General features: G+C 40.1%; 1 protein-coding gene and 1 pseudogene across 2 annotated transcripts in view; one reads left to right on the top strand and one right to left on the bottom strand.

Moving 5' to 3' along the window:
• Nucleotides 1-4,120: 4,120 nt before the first annotated feature.
• Nucleotides 4,121-11,329, bottom strand: LOC102813871 (annotated as a pseudogene).
• A 452-nt stretch (nucleotides 11,330-11,781) lies between these two features.
• STEAP2 (STEAP family member 2, metalloreductase) overlaps nucleotides 11,782-22,416 on the top strand; it is a 29,645-nt gene continuing 19,010 nt past the window's right edge. Inside the window, exons 1-2 of one of the 2 annotated variants that reach the window (XM_006834314.1) lie at nucleotides 11,782-11,919; nucleotides 17,904-18,017. The gene's annotated coding sequence lies outside the window, so the exon portion shown is untranslated. Of the gene's footprint in view, nucleotides 11,920-12,146; nucleotides 12,197-17,903; nucleotides 18,018-22,416 lie in introns of those variants that run through there. The other variant, XM_006834315.1, reaches the window with a different exon arrangement.

The following is a 22,416-nucleotide window of genomic DNA, read 5'->3' as shown; positions in this document are numbered from 1 at the left end:
CGGAACCTGGTGGTGTATGTGGTTTACTATTGGCTGCTAACCTGGGCAGCTCTAACCCACCAAGTGAACTCCACAGAAGAAAAGACCTGAAGATCGGCTTCGTAGAGATTACCGTTAAGAAAACCCTATGGAGCAGTTTATGCTCTGGAACACAGGGGATTGATCAAACAAAGAGAAACTCTGCAAGTAGGGGTTTCTAGGGAGCTGCCACTTAAGTCAAATATTGACAGTTATCTGGGAATGGTGCTTTGGGGAACTTTAAACCCATTTTACCAGCTTCAGTGATTGCATGATTACAGGCTGTTGTTTTTCAAGACCATCACAGAGTTTGGGAGAAGGGGGTAATCATAGCACAAGTTAAAGTACCACAAAGCTAATTGTTCTTACCCAGTTTCAACCATTTTTCTCTTTCCTCCCCAATTTTTTACAATATTTTTCTTGAATAATCTGTTCTCAATTGTTGGTAAGTCTTTTGCTAATTCTCAGAATTTGGAAAAAGTTAATTTTGACTATGGAGAAGTAGATTATCAAAGGTCTTGACCATTCCCTCTCGTTAATGTTTAACAGGTTGATACTGCTTGACACCAATTCAGTGATACAAGCAAAGCACATTGACTCTGAGATTGCATGGTTATACTCAGAAGGTGGCCATCAGTGACATTCAGAATAAAATCTGCTCATACTGAATTTTTAAGATTACCATTTAATCACACACACAAACATATTTTTAAAAGTTTGATAGGGAACTTTCATATTAGCAAAAGTGCCTCCAATTTAAGCATCATTCTATCTATGGACTAAATCCCCACCCAAAGACAAAAGCAGATGAATGTTTTTAAGTAAAAGTGTGTAGTTTACTAAGCCTAAGACTATTTGAAATCAGAATGAAATCAGAAACTCTATACAAATGTCTGGTGTTGTTAAGTGCCGTCAAGTTGGTACCAACTCACAGTGTATAGGGTTTCCGAGGAGCAGCTGGTGGATTTGAACTCCAATCGGTCATCAGTCCAGTGCTGATCCTACAGCGCCACACCATGTCTGTTAGTATCTATGAGTTCTGCCCAGATCATTAAACACTGAAAGCATATATTGGACAAGGTGACTCCCTTCAGATGCATGAAGAAATTAGTGGTCCTGGTGATGTTCATATGGTTTGAATCCTTGAAAATTTTCCCTTTGCCACTGGGATCTCCCAAGATGAGCCTCCTTACATTTAGGCACTATTCACATTTCAGCTCTTCTTTTTCACATTGTCCCTGGATCAACTTTGCTAATCTACACCAATTCCCAATCTTCAGTCAATTTGACTTTTTCTGAACATTTTTATCATTAAAAATAGAATTATTTGGTTATAAAGTTAGTTTAAAATAATTCATAGACAAGGCATATTATAAGTGAAAAAGCTTCAAAATAATTTATGGATTCATGACAAAATATCCTCAGATTCCTCTAAGTACCTTTGCTATTTCCGAAGGACAAATTTAAACTACACACATTAAAAACTGCTTGAACTATTCAAATAAGTATAAATATAAAACTCAATGAGATATAGATGATAAAAGTACACCAGGTATGGCACTGTAGGCTAAGCACTGGACTGTTAACTGCAAGGTTGGCAGCTGAAACCCACCAGCCACTCCTCAGAACCAACTCGACAACACTTAACAACAACATACTTTTTATAACATTTTTTCAATTGTTATGGAAAGAAATACAGTAATCAGTAGCCAAAAATATCCAGAGTTTGTCATACTGTAGTGGCTTATATGTTGTTATGATGCTGGAAGATATGCCACCAATATTTCAAATATCAGCAGAGTCATTCATGGTGGGCAAGTTTCAGTGGAGCTGCCAGACTTGAGACAGGCAAGAAGAAATGATGGGTGGTCTGATTCCAAAACTAAGCCAAAGAAAACCCCGTGGATCACAACAGCATATTGTCTGATACAGTGATGGAAGATGACCCCTTAGGTTGGAAGGCACTCAAAAAATACAGTAGCTGCAACAATGAAAATGGTACAGAGCCAGGCAGCATTTCATTGTGTTTTACAGGAGTTCACGATGAATTAAAGCCAATTCTACAGTAACTAACTGGACTGTAAGTCACAAGGTTGGCAGTTCACACCTGCCCCTAGTAAACTCTGTACAGGGTTGCTAGGAGTCAGAACTGACTGGACAGCACTTAACAATAATTATAGTAACTAAAGAGCCCTGGTGGCATAGTGGGTTACGAGTTGGGTTGCTAACTGTAAGATCCGCAGTTCAAATCAACCAGCCACTCCATGGGAGAAAGAGGAGGCTTTCTGCTCCTTTAAAATGTATAGACTCAGAATCCTTATACAGGGTCACTATGAGTCCTCCCTGGCACACAACCACTACCACCACCACCTACAGTACCTAACAATGACCAGAAGTATAAAACTTCCTTTAATCACTAAACCCACAGTTCAGAATATATCTCAAAGTGCAGTTGGTTCAAAGATGTTAAAGAATCAGATTTTTTTTTTCCCTTAATCTTGTTGTATTGTTGGGTGTCATCAAATCAGTTCTAACTTACAGCAAACCCATGGACCAAAAAAGGAAACACTCTCTAATCCTGTGCCAACCTCAGTCATTGCTGTATTTAAACCACTGTATCAGTTCATCTTGTTGAGGGTTCTTCCTCTTTTTCTGTGACCCTGCACTCAGCATGATGCCTTTTTTCCAGGGACTGGTCGCTCTTGATAACATGCCCAAAGTACATGAGATAAAGTCTCGTCATTCTTGCTTCTAGAGAGCATTCTGGCTGTTGTATTTATTAAGTTTAGGGCTAGGGAAAATAGTCTGTTTAAATTTTATGGACCATAAAACTATTAATAACTTTAATCATCTGGACCATATTAATACATAGAATTCTGTTTATGAAACAATTTTGTCTAAAAATAGATCTGTGTTTTCCTTTTTCCCCCCTCAGGTTTAGAGCCCTGGTTTCATGGGACATCCCAGTTAATTAACCTAATAATGTCTGTAGTGCTTCTGTTTTACCTATTAGTTTGTTAAATAATGTCTGGGGTCTTGAAATCTTGCAAGCATCCATCCATGGCGAAACTTACTACTGGTATGAACAGATGGTCTCTATTCACCAGTAGCAAGAGAGGAAAAAGGTGAGTCAGGAACTGTTGTTAAATGCTGTTGAGTAGGTTATAAGTCACAGTAACCCTGTACAGGGTTTCCAAGGAGCAGCTGTTGAGTTCCAACCGCTGACCCTGAAGTTCAAACTGACCTTTTGGCCCAGTGCATTATCCCACATTATGAACATTATGCTTTTTTAAGAACTATTCATAGGGATCAAATTGGAAACAGCAATTCTAAAGATTAGGTGGGAAAATTGGGGGGCAGTGAGTTTATTTCAGGAGGGAGGAACAACTCAGAAAAGGAGCCTGAGAATTGTTACTCAACTCAAAGAATGTAATCAATGTCACTGAATTGTACTTGTAGAAACTGATTAATTGGTGTGCATTTTGCTGTGTGTATTCTCAACAACAAAATAAATAAAATTTAGGGAAAAAAGAGTAAAGGCAAATGTAGATAATTAAGAAAGTTTGAAATCTGAATTGAGCAACTGGAAGTAAAAACCAACAGTTTTTTCAAATATCTATATAGAGAGAATCGGTTCTAACCCATAGTGACCCTGCATAGGGTTTCCAAGGAGCAGTTGGTGAGCTTGAACGACTGACTCTGAGGTTCCAATGACTTTTCAGTCCAGCGCATTAATCCACAGCACCACACTAGGAAGCCTGTATGTATATATTAGTTTTTGAAGGAATATTATTAACAAGCTAGATAACATATGCTTATTTAACATATATTTTTAGACCACCACAACTAAAGAAAAGCCACCGTGTTAGTGGGTAAAACGATTTGCTTATGTGTACACACTTCAGTACAATTGAAAAATATTGTAATTATAATCCCAGAACTTCAGAATTGGAATCGGTGGCAGTGATCTGTTGCAAGATGGGAACAGAAAATTCCTTGGAGAATCATTAGAAGCTTGGGCAAAAAAAAAAAAATTCCACTGTTCTGTTCCTAGAATGCCTCTATAGTCTTCACGGTTCAGATGATAAGAGGTACGCTACATTCAGTCTTTCAGAGAGGACATCCCAGCTTGCATCATCTCATCAAACAGGAGAATGTTGGCAGCAATTACAGTACAGGAATGAAGAAGCTGTTTCTTTACAAAACAGTTACCCCTTTTCCTGCTTCTGCTAACACCATTGGTTCACCTGTATTCAAGTCAACACCCACAAGGTGACCAGATTCTGAATGTTCTGTCTGAACTTTTTACAGTGTTTCCTGAAGGTCAAAACTCAGTATCTGAGCAAGAACCTTGGGGATAATGAGCAATACTTCAGCAAATGCTTGGACTCCACATTGAACTCTACCCTTGACGCTGGGTTTGTGTTTCATTAGAGCTTCTGTGATTGCCAATTCCACTGCAACAGTCCCAGGAACCCCACAGCCATCATCAATGGCAATTTTGATGGCACTCAAGCCATCTTGTATTACGTCTTTGATTTGAGTGAGTGTGTGCTTATTTGATCCTTTGATCAAAAGTGTAACAGAAAGTGGGCTATTGCACTTCCCAATGAAGGTGAGCTTCTCTTCTTCCATTGTGTACTCAGACACGTTCTGTGTGCCCCCAAACATCCCGGACTTGGGTCCTATAAAGAATTTAGAGCCACCCCACCCAGCAAATGTCAGTTTCTTCGTGCTTCTCCTTTTCGCTCTGAGCAGACACTATGCCTTCCTTTGCAAGGACATCTAAGGAAAAAGGATTAATTCCCTTTTGATTAATAACAACAAATCCTTTATTGGAATCACCCCAGACTTTCTTTTTCAGTTCTATTATTGTTTTAACTCAATCTTTGATGAATTTTCTTTCTACTTTTGCAGGTTTCTCTCTCTTCAGCACTCTTGTAAAAGAAGTCAGAGTTCACTTCCATTTTTTAAATATTCTAATGATACCTTTCACCACTCCTCTGTCAGTTTTTCGTACTGTAGTGCCTTGCCTGATGCTGTGATTCTGGAAGCTATGCCACCAGCATTTTAAAAACCAGCAGGGTCACCCATGGTAGACAGGTTTCAGATGAGCTTCCACAGGAAGACAGACTAGGAGGAAGGAGAGACAGACAACTTCTGAATATTTAGTCGATGAAAACCTCATGAATAGCAATGGAACACTGTCAGCACAAGAATACTGAATATTGAAATATGATAAAGAGCATCAGAATATTGTCAGATATAGTGCCGAAACATGGAAGGCACTCAAAATACGAGTTGGCAGTGATGATGCAAATGAAGTAAAGCCTTACAGACCTTCATTTGCTGATAGACACAATTCAAAATGAAGAGAAAATATTGTAAACACCATTAATAATTGGAATGTGGAATATATGAAATATAAATCTAGGAAAATTAAAAATTGTCAAAAATGAAATGGAATGCAAAACCTTCCATATCCTGTGCATTAGTGAGCTAAAATGGACTGGTATTGGACATTTTGAATCTGAATATCACATGGCTTACTATGCTGGAAATAACAAGTTAAAGAGAAATGACATCATCAAAAATAGCATCTCAAGATCTGTATTATAGTACAGTACTGTCTATGACAGGATAATATTCATATGCCTACAAGAAAGACTAGTTCACACCAATATTATTCAAATTTACACCTCAACTACTGAAGCCAGTAATGATGAAATTGAAGAATTCTACCAACTTCTTCAGTCTGAAATTGAATAATATGCGATCAAGATGCATTGATAAGTGCGGGTGATTGGAATGCAAAGTGTGGAACCAAAGAAGGATAAGTTGGAAAATATGGCCTTGGTGATAGACATGATGCTGGAGATTGCATGATAGAATTTTGCAAGACCAATGACTTCTTCATTGAGCATACCTTTTTTTAAACAGCATAAAAGATAATTTACACATGGACCTTACCAGATGGAATACACAGAAATCAAATTGACTCATTTGTGAAAAAGATGGTGGAAAAGTCTGTATCATCAGCCTTAACAGGGCCAGCGTAGACTGGAACAGACCATCAATTGCTCACATGTAAGTCTAAACTGAAGATGAAGAAAATCAAAAAAAGTCCATGAGAGCCAAAATATGACCTTGAACATATCCCACCTGAATTTAGAGATCATCTGAAGAATAGATTTGATGCATTAGACACTAATGACCACAGACCAGAAGGCTTGTGGGATGACATAAAGATCATCATACAGGAAGAAAAGAAAGATCATTAAGAAGAAAAGAAAGAAGAAAAAGACCAAATGAATATAAGAAGAGACTCTGAAACTTATTCTCCAGCATAGAGACGCTAATGCAAATGAAAGAAATGAGGAGGTAAAAGAGCTGAATAGAAAATTTCAAAAGGCAGCTTGAAAAGACAAAGTCAAACATTATAACGAAATGTGCAAAGACCTGGAGTTGGAAAACCAAAAGGGAAGAACATGCTCAGCATTCCTCAAGCTGAGGGAACTGAAGAAAAAAATTCAAGTCTCAATTTGCATTATTGAAAGATTTTCTGGGCAAAATACTGAATGATGAAGAAAGCATCCAAAGAAGATGGAAGGAGTACACAGAGTCACTGTACCAGGAAAAGATGGTCGATGTTCAACCATTTGAAGAGGTAACATATGATCAAGAGCCAATGATACTGAAGAAATCCAAGGTACATTCAAGGCGTTGGCAAAGAACAAGGCTCCAGGAATTAATGGAATACAAATTGAAATCTTTTAACAAACTGATGTAATGCTGTAGGCGTTCACTTATCTAGGCAAAAAAACTTGGAAGATACCTACGTCGCCAAATGACTGGAAGGGATCCATATTTGTGCCTATTCCAGCAGAATGTGGAAATCATCTGACAATATTATTAATATCCTATGCAAGCAAAATTTTACTAAAAATAATTTAAAAAACAGCTGCAATTGTACACTGACAGAGAACTTCCAGAGGTTCAAGACAGATTCAGAAGAAAACGTAGAACAAGGAATATCATTGCTGACGTCAGATGGATCTTCACTGAAAGCAGAAAGTATCAGAAAGATACTTTGCTTGTGCTTTATATATTTTAATGTATAAGGCTTATGACTGTGTGGATCATGACAAGCTATGGACAGCATTGCGGAGAATGGGTATTCTGGAATATTTAATGTGCTCTTGAGGAACCTGTACATAGACTAAGAGGTAACAGAAGAAGACGACACTGAATGGTTTAGAATCAGGAAAGGTGTGCACCAGGGTTGTATTCTTTCACCATACTTATTCAGTCTATATGCTAAACAAATAATCCAAGAAGCTGAATTATATTTAGAAAAATGTGGCAACAGGATTGGAGGAAGACTCATTAACAACCTGCAATATGCAGATGATACAACCTTGCTTGCTGAAAGTGAAGAGGATTTAAAACACTTACTGATGAAGATAAAAGACCATAGCCTTTGGTATGGGTAGCATTTCAACATAAAGAAAGCAAAAATCCTCACCACTGGACCAATAAATAACATCATGATAAATGGAGAAAAGATTAAAGTTGTCATAGACTTCATTTTGCTTGGATCAACCATCAACATTCATTAGAAGCAGCAGTCAAAAAGCAAATGGTGTATTGCTTTAGGCAAATATGCTGCACAAGACCTCTTTAAAGTGTTCAACAGTAAAGATATCAGTTTGAGGGCTAAGATGCACCTGATCCAAGCCATGGCATTTTCAATAACCTCATATGCATGTGAAAGTTGAAAAAGGTATGGCCAGAATGCTCCCTGGAAGCCAGATGGCCAGTCTTTGTCTCTTGTACTTCAGACATACAGTTAGGAGGGACCAGTCCTTGGAGAAGGATACTATGTTTGGTAAAATGTAGAGTTGGAGAAAAAGAGGAAGACCCCAATGAGATGGATTGACACAGTGGCAGCAAAGATTGTGCAGCAAAGATTGTGAGGTTGGCACAGGACCAGGCAGGGTTTTGTTCTGTTGCACATAGGGTCACTATAGGTCGGTACCAACTCGATGACACCTAATAACAATAACAATGACATCTTGCATGTGAGGATGTATACATCTTCAACTCTTTTTTCATATCAGGATGACATGATCCATGGTCCAGAATGAGTTCTCTGCTTAAGGTTGTATCAGTTTCAGATTTATGTTTCATCTCCATAATTTCAACCACGAAAAGGCTTCATCTTGTTTTTATTGGACAAAATAGATTCAACTACAGCCTCTGTTTAGACATCAGCAAGCTGAGCGTGAATTTTAGTATGTAGAGATGTTCTGGCCAAAACTGTCAAGTGTTTCTCTGTCCATCTCTTTGCTTACATTGATTTGAACCAAAAACGGAAGTGCCTTTTCTTTTGAAACTTCAGATCCTTCAGGTACGATTCTGGGATGCAGGCCTAAAGAAATGTAGCGGTCTGCCTGTTTCAACAGCTCTCTATTGATCAAGTTGTTGGAAGTAGTACGAACACCAGGTATGTCATCCTGGGCAATTGCTACTTTTGCTATTAAGAAAGCTGTTGGCTATTGAATTAGAATTTCCTGAAGCAGTCCTTTACCAACTTTAGTAGCTTGATGTCTCTAGCACCAGAAACAAGTAACTTTGGGGCCTAGGTTTGTCTTCAGCATGACGTGCAGTCTTCGGGCCACACTGATGCTGACCACCAGTGCCACCTTGGCTTGGGCCACCTTGAGGTTCAGGATCTCCATGGCCATCATGCTGAGACCTGCAGAGGAAGAGAATCTCAAATATATTTTAAGTGTTATTGTTAAGTGTGGTGGAATATAACAGCAAAAAATCTGGCTTGACATTTATATATTTTAATATGTTTATAGATGTTTCTCTTTGAATAGACAAAATCAATAGGTTATTTTTCTGTTTATAAATCTATAGAAATATGTGACTACATGCTGACAAATAAATGTAATGTTAGTTAGAAATTCAGTTTATTAATTTTTTATGTCAAAAAAGCAGTGTTTCACACAAATGGTTCTGTATTTTATTAGACATTGCTCAAATACACAAAAAAGAATCCAATGCTCAAAGCAACTTTGGGGATTTGTTGGGGATAGGTTAAGATGTCTTTACTGTAGAAATTCTCCAAGCCTTTGATCCATTAATGTACATGGTAAATCTCTAAAATGAAGAGGTTTCTCTTATTACTAGTTCTCACAGAGCCTTAGATTTTCATAATTTATGCTCATTTTATTTGTGTAAATAACTTTTATTTGTGCTTGCTTATATATTCCCCTCTAAACCATTAAGTTCTATCAGAATGGGTGACCATATCTATTTTCTCCACCATTGTTCCTAGTGCCCCAATCAGAGCAGAGAGCAAATACTTTGGAGTGAAACAACAGGGGCATCTGGAGGGACAAGGCCTTGAAATTACACACTTTGGGAAAGATCTCTCTACAGTTACTCAATTGTATAATAACTTCAAAGAAAAAACTATGTTGCCACCTCTAAGCCACTAGAGATCCATTTAATAAATTGTTGCTGTGCATCTGTGGGATCAATGACTACTTCAGGGAACTGAAAGGGTTTTACAGAGAGCACCTCATGACCTAGAAGTCTTGTGAAATTATTTCTATGCATGAAAAACAGTAGTAACAATTCTAGTTGCCATGGACTGAGCTGAAAGAAGCCATGTTCTGCTGCAACCTCAACACTCATATGGAAATCATTTGGTGACACGGGATTTTTTACCAGAAGTACGTATTTGCTTAATCAGTTCAAGAAGGAAATGCAAACAGTCTTTTTGGAAATTGCAAATTATTGAATTGATAGTTCTCACATTAGGCTAGTTTTTAAAAAGATGGTGTATCTACAGATTTTAATAATAAACAATTGCATATAAAGCATATATAATTATATATTATTTGCATAACCATAAAAATAATTACTCATAATATAAATTATATAAACATATTATATAATTAATATGATAATTTGTGGTTTTGGGATAGTGGAAAAATGCTATTATCTTTTAGTGGCCCACTTTTGAAAATCATGTACTGCTATAGTTTAAAAATGATACTGAAAAATTACACACTTTTCAATATCTGCAAAGACTTATGAATTTCCCCCACTGATTCTCCAGACGTGTTAGGGGAAAAACAAACAAAAAGACTAATTTTATTACGTGAGAGTCGTGCTGAAATAATCAAAGTTGTTATAAAATGTAATGACTGTTCTTCTAGGTTCCCAAATAGGAAGTATTCTATAGTATCAATGCCTCCACAGACTGACAGATCACTAAAACTTAGCTAAATCATAAACCTAAATAATACGTATAGTGGTGATGGAAGAGGTACATTTCAGATCAAACAAAATATGTACAGTAGGAGTAGTTCCAAAGAGAGCATTTGCAAAGGTTAACCTGAGTCTGGTTTACAAAGGAGAAAGTGCAATGTCCCCAAGGATTGAGCCAAGACCCTTTCTTGGTGTGTTGGTTTTTGTTTCTTTTTCCTCTCCTGGTTAATAAACCATGGTGAGAGATAATTTGCTGAAGTGGGCATTAACTGACATATGGAGGAAATGTCTCCCCAATTTGAGAATTTTTGATAAACTGATCTTAATATTGAGAATAAAGATATTTTGCTTCTTTTACTGGCGACTTGAACATAAAGGATAAGGGATACCTGACTACCTGGTACTCTGCTGAAAGAAAACGCACAGAACCTCAGAGCTGATGGTTCTCTGACAGATCAGAGAGCACCTTAACACTCAGGGCTTTGGCGGCCTGGGGAGTTAAGGAGCTTTGTGAAGAACACAGGCCCCATGACTCCAGGTCTAATCCTCTGTTCCCCAACAGCACCAGGCAGAGTGAAGGTCAAAGTAATCGGATTAATTCATACAGTCGGTGGTGGACTGTGTGAGTCCTCTTGATCAAGGCATTTAAAAAATGTGGTTCATACAAGGGCATTTCTGAACATTTTATTCCAGGGACACCATCCAGCTAAAAAACAGTTTGGGTGGGTGGAGGTAAAGATTACTTCCACGAAAAGTCTAGCTCCGGTAGCGTAGTGGTTACAAGTAAGGCTCTGATCTCATGGTTAGCAGTTCGAAACTACCAGCAGTTTCGCCGGAGAAAGATCAGGCTTTCCGTTCCCGTAAAGATTTACAGCCTCGAAAACTCTATACGTGAGCCGAAACCGACTCCGGCGCACGTAAGCACCACCACAAGATTTGTTAGGATTTGAGAGCCTTGAGAAAGTGGAAAACGGGTTGTGGGGAAGGGACACAGTAAGTCTATAGTAGAAAGGCGACCATACATCCCCAAAGCAGTGGAATAAAAAAGTAGGCTTCATTTTTCTAGAGCTGCTGCTTCAAAAGGAGTCTGTGGGAGACCACGGGGGAGCCCCGCAGAGGAAGAGCAGGAAAGTGGTGGGCATCCAGCTAGTCCTAGTAGGGGGCAGCGCCAAACTGCGGAGCCGCTCTGACCAGCTCCATCCTGCACAGCTTGCTCTCCTAAGGTAGTTCCAAGTCCCCTCAGCTGCCCCCAGGCTCTCCCCTAGAGCCCCTACGAGCTCCATGGCTCCTCCCCCGCGTTCTAAGGCTCCACCCAGCCCCTTCCTCTCAGCGCTCCCCATCTCTCCGCGCCGTGCGCCATCCCGGTGCGCGCCCCCAGCGGCTCGTACCCGTGAGCCCGGCCTCCGCGCGCTGCGCTTTCTTGCTCCTCCCGCTCTTAGCGATCCAACTCTAGCAGGCGGGGAGCAACTGGAGCGTGGCAGCCACCCCGCAGCCGCGGGTCTGAGGCGCAGTCCGTAGGCCCTGGAGCCCGAGTGGGCCCTTGGAGAATCGTCGCTAAACCCGGAGGGCTGCGAGGCTCGCCTTGCCCTGGTGCGGAGGGCCAGAGGTGAGCGAGTCGGGGAGGAGGTGGCGGAGGTGGTGGCCGACTTGAGGGTCAAAATGCCTTCGGTGCCGTGCGCTGCATGCATCTTCCTCGGATTCCGCGCCCTCTGCAGGCGTCCACCTTGAACCGGCAGAGGTCCTTGATCTGGCACCTTGAGGCGAGGAGTGCAGAGGTGGGAGTGGTGGTAAAAGGCATTCATTCCACCGTTTCTCTAGGTCTTCCCCTACCTCCCGGAAAGTACTGAGGTTGGGCCCACGGGAAAAGAGACTAGGAGAGACAGAGTCCCAAGTAGGATGCGCCCCAAAGGGAAAGGACAGGCAGGTTACCTTCTCCCCCTCGTAGACTGTATTCCACTTTGGATTGGTGCAGCCCATTCATTGGAAATCAGTGGTGCAGCACTGCTTTGCAAACAGGTAAGTTATTTCTAAGTAGTCATTTTTGTTTGTTACCCTGTAATGCAAGGAGCTCTGGTAGCGTAGTGGTTACGAATCGGGTTGTGAACCGCCAGGTCAGCAGTTCAAAACTACCAGCTGTTCCGCGGGAGAAAGATGAGGCTGTCTGCTCCCGTAAGATTTACAGCCTCGGAAACCCTGTACAGGGTCACCATGGGTCGGAACCGACTCCACGGCACATAACAACAACAAATGCAACTTATTCTTGTTGTGTGTTCTCGAGTCGTTTCCAACTTATAGCGACCTATGCAGGAGTGTTGTTGTTGTTAAGTTCCGTCTAGTCGGTTCCGACCCATAGTGACCCTGTACAGGGTTTCCGAGGAGCAGCCGGTGAGTTTGAACCGCCAACCTTGCAGTTCAAATGGCTTTGCAGTCTGGCACATTAACCCACAGCACCACACCAGGACTCCATGCAGGCATAGGGAAACTTTTTCTGCCAAAGTTTATAACGTCATTCGTGGACCATACAAAATTATCAAATTAAAAATTAGTTTGCTGTATTGGATCGAATATGTAATTAACTCACCCCTTATCTGATGGCTGATGTCCTGGTGTGGCTCTGTGGATTCATGCACTGGACTGCAAAGTCGATTTGAACTGCAAGGTCGGGGGTTCAAGCTCAGGGGGTTCATTCAGGTCGGGGGTTCAGCCGCTCCTTGGAAACCCTATATAGGGTCTCTATGAGTTAGAACTGACACAACGGCACTTTAACAACAGCAACAATAACATCGCTGGCTAGACATCCCCTCCAACTCTTTGCCGTATAGGGTTTCCAAGGAGTGATGGGAATTAGCTGGCCTCTTCTTTGAGTATCCTAAAGTATCTTTGAGCCTTGTGTTCAGCCTCAGACAAAACTTGTTGAAAACTATGCCCTAAAAATCTTGCTGTTAAAGTAGAGCAAAGACATAAAGAGAATTTTTGTCGAGAGATTTCCATTTATTATTTCTCTCACCCCATGGAGAAGTATCGGTGTCACTTTTTTACTCACAGGCAGTTAGTTTTTAAATGGAAAAACAATCCAGGTTAATTATCGTTCATCACGGAGTCCTGGTGTGGCGCCGTGGGTTAATGCGCCAGACTGCAAAGTCTTTTGAACTGCAAAGTCAGCAGTTCAAGCTCACCAGCTGCTTTTGGGAAACCCTCTACAGGGTCGCTATGGGTCGGGACTGACTCGACGGCACTTAACAACAGTTGAAGGAGAAATTAAGAGAAACAATTTATATTCCTGTGGGTTAATGTACTGAACTGCAAAGTCGGTTTGAACTGCAAGGTCGGAAGTTCAAGTGCATTCACTGCTACTTGGAAACCCTATACAGGGTCACTATGGATTGGAACCGACTTGACAGCACTTAACAACAACAAAGGGCCCTTGAAGAGTCCTGGTGTGGCACTGTAGGAAAAAGCTCTGGAGACTGCTATGAGGTTGGCAATTCAAACCCATCAGCCGCTCCTTGGTAACCCTATATGGGGGTCTCAATGAGTTGGAGCCGACTTGACCGCACTTAACTAAACAAAGCCCCTTGACAGCGTCCACCTTTTTCGTTTTTTCTTAGGAACCACCTGAGAGAGACACACTTTTACACTTTCCCCCCTTTTAAGTTTCCATTGTGCTTATCTTGATTTGAGTCCTTGTGTGGTACTGTAGGATAAGCACTAGACAGCTAACCACGACGTTGGTGGTTCAAACCCACCCAGTTACTCCATGGAAACCCTATATAAGGTCGATATAAATCAGAACCTATTTGACTGTACTTAACATCTTGCTTTTTTTCATTTTGTTTTCTCGGCATCTTTCCCTTTTGCTCTAAAGGTAAACACTTACTTTCTCAAAAAGAAACAATATCCACCCTTGATTTTTGCAGAAGATTTAGACATCTAAACTGAACTACATATGCAGTCGTTGGTAAGTTGCACATTTCTGCCTCTTAGTCAGCCTTGGGGTAGGGGAACAGGACAGTATCAGTAATGATAAATTGGGCTAATTAAAAAATTATGCGGAAAGGAAATTAAAAGCTTTATCCAAGACACATTATTATTGTATTGGTGCCACAAGTAGAAAATGTACTTGTGAATGAACAAAATTATACTGTAAAGTTGTACTGAGAAATGGCACAGATGAAGACAAATTTTTTAAGAAAGGATCATAAATCATAAATAAATTAGGAAGTAAAAAAAGAAGGTACACCAAAAGTTTAAAAGACTCGGACTGCAGATTTGATAAAAGGACAGGATCAAGCCATCAGGTGATGCATTTATCCCTTGCCTGGCCATTAATCATGACATTGAGTATCACCTAGCCCCTCTGGGCCCACACATAACCTTAATCAGCAAAACCAGGAATCGGACCTAGAATCCTATTACATTTCTTTTGCTCTCAACATTTTTGATGCATCCCATAACAAAGACTGTTGATTGCATTAGTATTCACTATGTATCATAAACTTTCTAGGCAATGATGAACAAGACAAAAGTGATTCTGCCCTCAAGTCAGGGATTATTTTTTGCTAGGAGGTGGGTAGTAACTGGTAAGGAAACATTGTTTAAAACAATTACGAAGGAAATTAACAAGGGACTGAGAAGAAAAATAAAACAAATGTATAAAACTGGAGTGTATTAGTCTACGAAATTTAGAAAGGCACAACATGTGAAAAATCCCAAAGGTGAGTAAGATCTTTTCTACTCCAGGTACTGAAGTGTGGTTAGACCATTGGTGATGAAGATAAATTTGGAGAAGGTAGCAGGGACTAGCTAGTTCAAGCCTGTTTATTAGATCATGGTAAGGAAATGATTTTAGCTCTAAGTGCAGCTTGTTGCTGTTGGTAAGTGGTTTCCATTGGTTCCAACTCGTAGTGACCCTGTATTGGGTTTCCAGTGAGCAGCTGGTGAATTTGAACCAACAACCTTGTGGTCAAGTCTTATCCGACAGTGCCACACCAGGACTCCCAAAGTGCAGCTAGAAACCTTTTTTTTTTTTTTTTTTTGTTAATGGTCCTGCACCCTCAGGCTCAACAATTCACTCCCTCAAGGTGTTTGGTAAAGGAGTGACGCCATCTGATTACATTTTAAGATGATGTTAGCTTCAAGGTGTTTGGTAAAGGAGTGACACCATCTGATTACATTTTAAGATGATGTTAGCTGTGCTGTGGAGAATGGTTTGGAAAGGGACAAAGGAGAAAGTAGAGTGAACCATTAAGAGATATTTGTAGAATTCAGAAAAGAAATGATAGACACCTAGACTAGACTGATATCAGTGGAGAGAGATTAAGAAATATTCCGGAGAACAGAAGTTGGTGATGGTTAACATCAGAAGTGTGGGAAAGCAAGGGCTCAAGCATGACTCATTGCTGAGTTGAGCAACTGAAATGAGGAAATTTGGGGCAAGTGGGAATGAGCCTGGATGAAAAGTAGTTCAGTTTGAACCTGTTAAGTTTGAGATGTCTCAGAGAAAAGGTATCACCAAAACCCCTTGGGAGGAAGAAGGGAGTTATATTATTTTCTTCTGTCTTCTGGGCAGAAGTGGACACATGGGTCTTTGGTAGGTAAAGCTGGTGATTATGCATTTAAGGTAAAACTTATGAACTCAGTTGTATGGCTTTTTTTTTTTTTAGCAACTTTCACTCACTTGGATGCAGACACAAAACTTGAGTTTTGACAAGTGAATGTGATGGGGAGAGCAAGAGAGTCGAGGGTCTTTTCACAGGGGTGACTAAATAAATATACACAGGAATCTAGGGTGGATAAAAAGGAAAGAGAAATCATGAGGAGGTTAATGGAATATGAGAAAGTAATAGGATCATCAATCAGATAACTTTTGTCAGTGTGAATATTTGATTAAGATTGCTGGAAGGTTAAGAGATAGTGCTTGGAGATATCTGGAATAATCCAAGAGTGCCTGAGATGGAGTGGAAGCTAAGAGTTACTGCCTTTGAGGAATAAGTCAAGGAAAGAAGAGGCCTTGAAGTTGAGTAGTCCATCCACTTGGATACCTAAGTACTGGAGAAAGATGACATGACAGCTCTTGGGATAGACAGGAAGACTATGTGTACTGGGGGCCAAAGTCTCCAGTGGTGGAGATAATATAGAAGTCAGATGATAGCATTGATCATGGGTAGAGGGTATTTTGGGTTGCTGTGAGCCTCAAAGGTGTTGGGCATTTGCAGGAGAAAAGAACTGTTCGGATATGCCTTGGAAAATCAAGAATATACCTACCATACCGCCTTACCTGGAGAATTATATTTTCTTGATTTAAAATAAGTAAATAACAGACAACAGTTACTGTGGAGTTGATTCTAAGACATGAGGATCCTGTATGTGTCAGAGTAAAACTGTGCTCCGTAGGGTTTTAGTGACTGAGTCTAAAAGTAGCTCATTGGGCCTTTCTTCCAAAACGGCTGTAGAACTTACACTTTTCACATTTTGTTGAGCAACTAGAAGCGTTAACTATTTGTAACTTGATTATCAATCATATCAGTAGGTTGTGAGTGTTCTGAAAAGCTCAAAGAGCAGCTTTTAGAATTACTCAATAATTAATGTCCTAGATGTTAATATGAGAGGGCTGCAAAAAGTTCATGGAAAATAGAATTAAAAGATAATGGAATTTCCCCACACTTTTTGAAGTCCCCTTGGATGTGAAACAGATTAGGTTCTGTATTTTTCGAAATTTATATGGAACAAAAGCTGTCAGTCAGCTAGAAGAATGTTACAGAGATCCTTTTAACAACCCAGTCTTTAGGAGGTTGTCTACTTGAATGATCTTACCTCAGTAATATACTCACTTTCAAGTGCTTAATGCATACAACAAATCAAATAATCTGTTCATTTGTTGAATTTTTAAGTAGCTTGTACTCTACTTAAATAATAATTTTAGATCGAACTGTAAAGTTGAAGTGTCATAGTATACAATATAAGGTGGGATGATATTGCCCTCATTACTAGCTTGAAGACTCGGAAGCAAAAGAATGTTCATGTTTTCAAGGACTATAGAAGTTGAAGACAGCTTCTTTATTTTTCATTTTAAAAAGGAAACAAAATCAGAGAATCAAGATGATTTCAGGTTACACAAAAAGCCTGAACCAGAGCAATTCATTAAAAAGGAAATCTGTCTATAAATGACACCATCTCCTCAGTTATCCGACCTTCATTATGTTGAATAGCGTCAGATGAAAAGATAGAGCGAGTTTAGGACCTTGCTAGGCAAAGCGTAGCTCATGGACCAGTAGTGTTCATGGGCATCACCTGGGAACTGGTGAGAAAGTCAGAATCTTGAGCCTACCCCAAACTTATTGAATCAGAATCCTTATTTTAACAAGATCCATAGATGATAACATGTTAAAGTTTACAAACGCTTCTTTAGAGCAAATCAGTACACTTGCAAACTCTCTCCTCCCAGGTCAGCTGGACCTGTGTTGTTAGAGAATTGAAAAGAGAAATCTCTTGTAAGACAGAATGTACCATCATTATAAAACATCTGGATTTTGAATATTATGAAACCACAGAAACAAAATATGATAACATAGTGAAAGGAATAACATTGACCTTCCTAGAAAAGTGAACGGAGGAAATTGCCAAATAGTGAGTGGACTTGCTGGTACTCCTGCTGCCTGAGTGGGGAAGGGGACGAGACTCCAGCCATATTGTCCAGCTTCCTGTATTCAAGGGCAACTGCTCTCCTCTCATTAGTGTTGTTAGTGTTTTAAACAACAGTTTAAAAACAAACAACACTGAGTATCAAAAAGCCTCAGCTATTATCTCCAAATAGCAAAATAAGTATTAGGTTGAATACTGAATATTTCAGAAGAGTGTTTTTTTGTTTTGTTTTTATCTTGGCTGCAAATTAAAGCACCTGAAGATTTCTAAAAGATTCCCAGGCTGAACCAGGCCAGTTAAATGAAACTCTGGGGGTGGAGATGACTAGGCATCAGTATGGTGAACTGCCCAGGAGATTCCAGTGTACAGCCAGGGTGGAGAACTTCTGCTTGAGGAGGTCATTCTAGACCTCCTAAAGGGATGGGGGTGAGGGGATGAGCTTGAGATTGCAGTTCTAACTCCACATACCAAAACACTGGGTCCCTCCACTAACTACCATAGTGCCAAGTGGGGGTCAGCAACACTCAGTTCACACTGTCAAATTAGATTGTGGTAACGGTTATATGCACTGCATACTTACTAGGGTCATTGATTTGTCCACTTTAATAAGGGTAAGTTTTATGATACATAAATTATTCCTCAACCAGTTTTTTACGTTGCTATGTAGGCTTCACGTATTGCACTGGGCAAATCTGCTGCACAGGAACTTTTTAAAGTGTTGAAGAGCAGAGATGTCAGCTTGAGGACTAGGGTGCGCCTGACCCAGGCCATTGTGTTTTCAATAGCCTCATATGGATGCGAAAGCTGGACAGTGAATAAGGAAGATCGTAGAAGAATTGATGCCTTTGAGTTGTGGTGTTGGAGGAGAATACTGAAAGTGCCATGGACTGCCAAAAGAACCAATAGATCTGTTTTGGAAGAAGTGCAGCCAGAGTGCTCCTTGGAGGCCAGGATGGCTAAGCTTCGTCTCTCCTACTTTGGACATATTGTCTGGAGGAAACAATTGTTGGAGAGGGATGTCATGCTGGGTAGGGTGGAGGGTCAGAGAAAAAGAGGAAGACCCCCCAACAAGATGGATCAGCCAGGTGGCATTATTGATGGACTCAAGTGTGGCAGCGGTAGTGAGGTTGGCCCAGGATCGGACATTGTTTCGTTCTGCTGTGCATGGGGTCACTATGAGTCGGTTCCGACTCGATGGCACCTGACAACAACAACATGTAGGTTTCAGCATTCATAATTTCATCCAATTGATTATATGAGGGTAAATAAAAACTACTGTTACTAGGGTTTCAGTTTATAACATGCACAACATTTTTACAAACAAAATATGTTTAAACATGTTTCTGTGATCAGTGAATGGCTGCAAACAAGTTAAGTGTGACCTCCATAAAAAGATTCAACCAAAACAGTGTCTTCCAAGGGAATCTGCTGGGCAAAGAGGTCAGTTCAGACATTATGATCACTGCTTTGGGGTCTTGGAGTCCTGGTGTGACGCTAAAGGATAAGCACTGGACTGCCAACCGGAAGGTCAGTGATTCAAACCCACCAGCCGCTCCTCAGAAACCCTATCCAGGGTCATTATGAGTTGGTACTGACTCAACAATACTTAACAACAAATCTTGAAATAAATTCATGAAGGAAACAGGATGATCACAGAGGCTTATTATGACGAAATTTTAAGAAAATAGGAAAGTGCCTTGGTGATAAAAAAGCAAGAAAAGTTTCACCAAGGAATTTTGTTCCCATCAACAATGCACCACCTGCTCATTCCTTGATCGTAGCAAAGGCTGTTCTATGAGAATTTCATCGGGAAACTTTGTCCCATCTACTCTACAGCCCTTATCTTGCCTCTTCAGACTTCATTTTGTTGCCAGAGCAAAGACTATTGAAAAGGAATATGATTTGACAATGCCCAAATTGCTATTTTGACATGGTGTAAATAGAAAAGTGCAGAGTCTTCAGGCAAGGGTTGTTGTTGTTGTCAGGTGCCATCGAGTCGGAACCGACTCACAGCGACCCCATGCACAGCAGAACGAAACAATGTCCAATCCTGGGCCAACCTCACTACCGCTGCCACACTTGACACCATCAATGATGCCACCTGGTTGTTGTTGTTAAGTGCCATCAAGTCGGTTGTGACCCAAGGAGCAGCTGGTGAACTTGAATTGTCAACCTTGTAGTTCAAGCCGACTTTGCAGGAAAGGGTTAGATAGGTAGAAACACTACCTTCAGAAATATATAGACCTAGATGGAGAATATGTCAAGAAACAATAGCTTCACATTTTGATATTTTTGTTTAATAACAATCTCTGTGATTTTGCAGCATTATCCAGGAATTCAATGCCTGTTTTGTGTTATCACAGTGTGAGCAAACGCCAGGTAGATAGGCTCCTTTCAGATACTTGGACAGATGGGTAGATAAAAATCATTACCATCATTGATTGTGACTTGATCCCTAAATTGATGTCTATCTCGAGATCCTTAAAGACAGCAGCATTCAGTGGGCATTCGTGCCATTTGTAACTGCAGATACTTATAATCTGTTAGATAATTTGCCAATGAAATTAGGGAAGTGGGTTTCAGTAGAGGCAAGAAAGTCAGAACTATCACAGCTAATAACTATTTACACGTGAGTTACTGCAACACAGAGAAAATGGTATTTGCTGGTCCGTAAATATACATATCCTTATTTCAAAGAACTGTCTGCAGCAAGTTATCAGATGGGGATATTGTTCCAGTGAGGCTATACCAGTTACTCAAAGCTTTATCTTTGACATACTCCTTGTTTATGTTAAGGGCCCAGGTAGACACAGGACACATAATCTGCCTGAGTAATCAGGCCACATCTGTGAGGTAGATGGAGGGATGTTTACAGGATTTCTGTGTCCCACACAAAGTGCAGTGGTTCCTTAGGATAAGCACTGGACTGTGAACCTGAAGATCGTTGATTTAAGTCCACCAGCCACTCAGCAGGAGAAAGATGAGGTTTTCTACTCTTATAAAGATTTAATTCCTCTGAAACCCTAAGCAGGGTTGCTTACCCGACTTCATGGCACTTAGCATCAACAAAATACAGAAAAGAAAAGTGAGTGGGGAGGTGTTGGAAAGACATTGTTGCTTTAATTTATTGAAGAGGATCCTAAAATTGTACTAACCAAAGTCCCTGGGAAATAAAGTTCCTGGGGTTTTTTAATTGAATACGTGGGTTAACCTAGATATAACCAGAAGCTGGGGTTTTTTTTTTTTCAAAAAAAAAATCTTCCTAATGTTAATTGGAGTACATTCCTGCCCTAGTAATACAGTTTCATGAATATATAAAATATTTTTTGGTCATCTAGGACCTAGGAATGCCTTATAATCATATTCATATATAAATAGAATACATACATACCAAACCTGGGAAACATCCCGTTCAAGGTACTTTCTTGTTGTGTCAGAAAAGATTTTCTCTCCAGAAAACTTAACAACCACTTTAACGTAGAGAGCTCCCTAATGTCTACCAGAATAGTCACTTCAGACCTGTCAATTTCCCAGACGAAGGAAAGATTTTTTTTTTTTTCAATTGGAATTTATGTAAGTTTGTCAACTAAAATATATATCATTTATCATTGTCTTTTTGGGAAAAAAAGAGAAATTTTCACTTCCCCAAAACAGGAAAAAGATTACTCTCTAAATTAAAAACAGTTAAGTGTAATCATTTTATGAAATTCCCTTATTCTGTCCATAGTTTTCTAAATTATTGTAGGCCACTGATAACTTATATATGATAGGCCAGTGATATAGTTGACTGTTAGAATGAGGTCACAGAAAGCTAAATTTTTGTTTAGGATCCTACTAATGTTAAATTAAAGGAGCTCTGGTAGCATAGTGGTTATGAATCAGGCTGCTAACTTCAAGGTCAGCAGTTCGAAACTACCAGCCGTTCTGCAGGAGAGAGATGAGGCTTTCTGATCCCGTAAAGATTTACAGCCTCGGAAACCCTGTACAGGGTCACTGTGAGTCGGAACCGACTCCAAGACATACCACCACCACCACCAGTGTTAAATTAAGCAACCCAAGTGGTACAATGGTTAAGTATTCAGTTGTTATCATGAAGGTCGGCAGTTCAAACACACTGGCTGCTCTTCAGGAGACATGGTGTGGTGATATGCTCTTGTAAAAACTGTTGTTGTTGTTGTTTAGTGCCATCGCGTCGGTTCCAAGCCATAGCCACGCTGCACAGGGGTTCCTAGGAAACCCTATGGGCCAGTTCTGCTCTCTTTTATAGGGTCGATGTGAATCAGAATCAGTTTGATTACACACAAGAGTTTTAAACTAGAATGAACCTGTAGTACAGTCATAGACGTGAAGTGATTATATATAAATTAGAGATGATTTTATAAATAAACACACATGTGGGGGGCCTTCAAAAGTTCATATAAAAATGTTATGAAAAGATAATAGAATTTTTTCACAAACTTTATTTATATA

The sequence above is a fragment of the Chrysochloris asiatica genome, unplaced genomic scaffold (assembly GCF_000296735.1).
Source record: "Chrysochloris asiatica unplaced genomic scaffold, ChrAsi1.0 scaffold00010, whole genome shotgun sequence".
NCBI classification, from domain to species: Eukaryota; Metazoa; Chordata; class Mammalia; order Afrosoricida; family Chrysochloridae; genus Chrysochloris; species Chrysochloris asiatica.
Note: the sequence above shows the minus strand (reverse complement) of the source record. Positions and strands in the feature narration are given on the sequence as shown.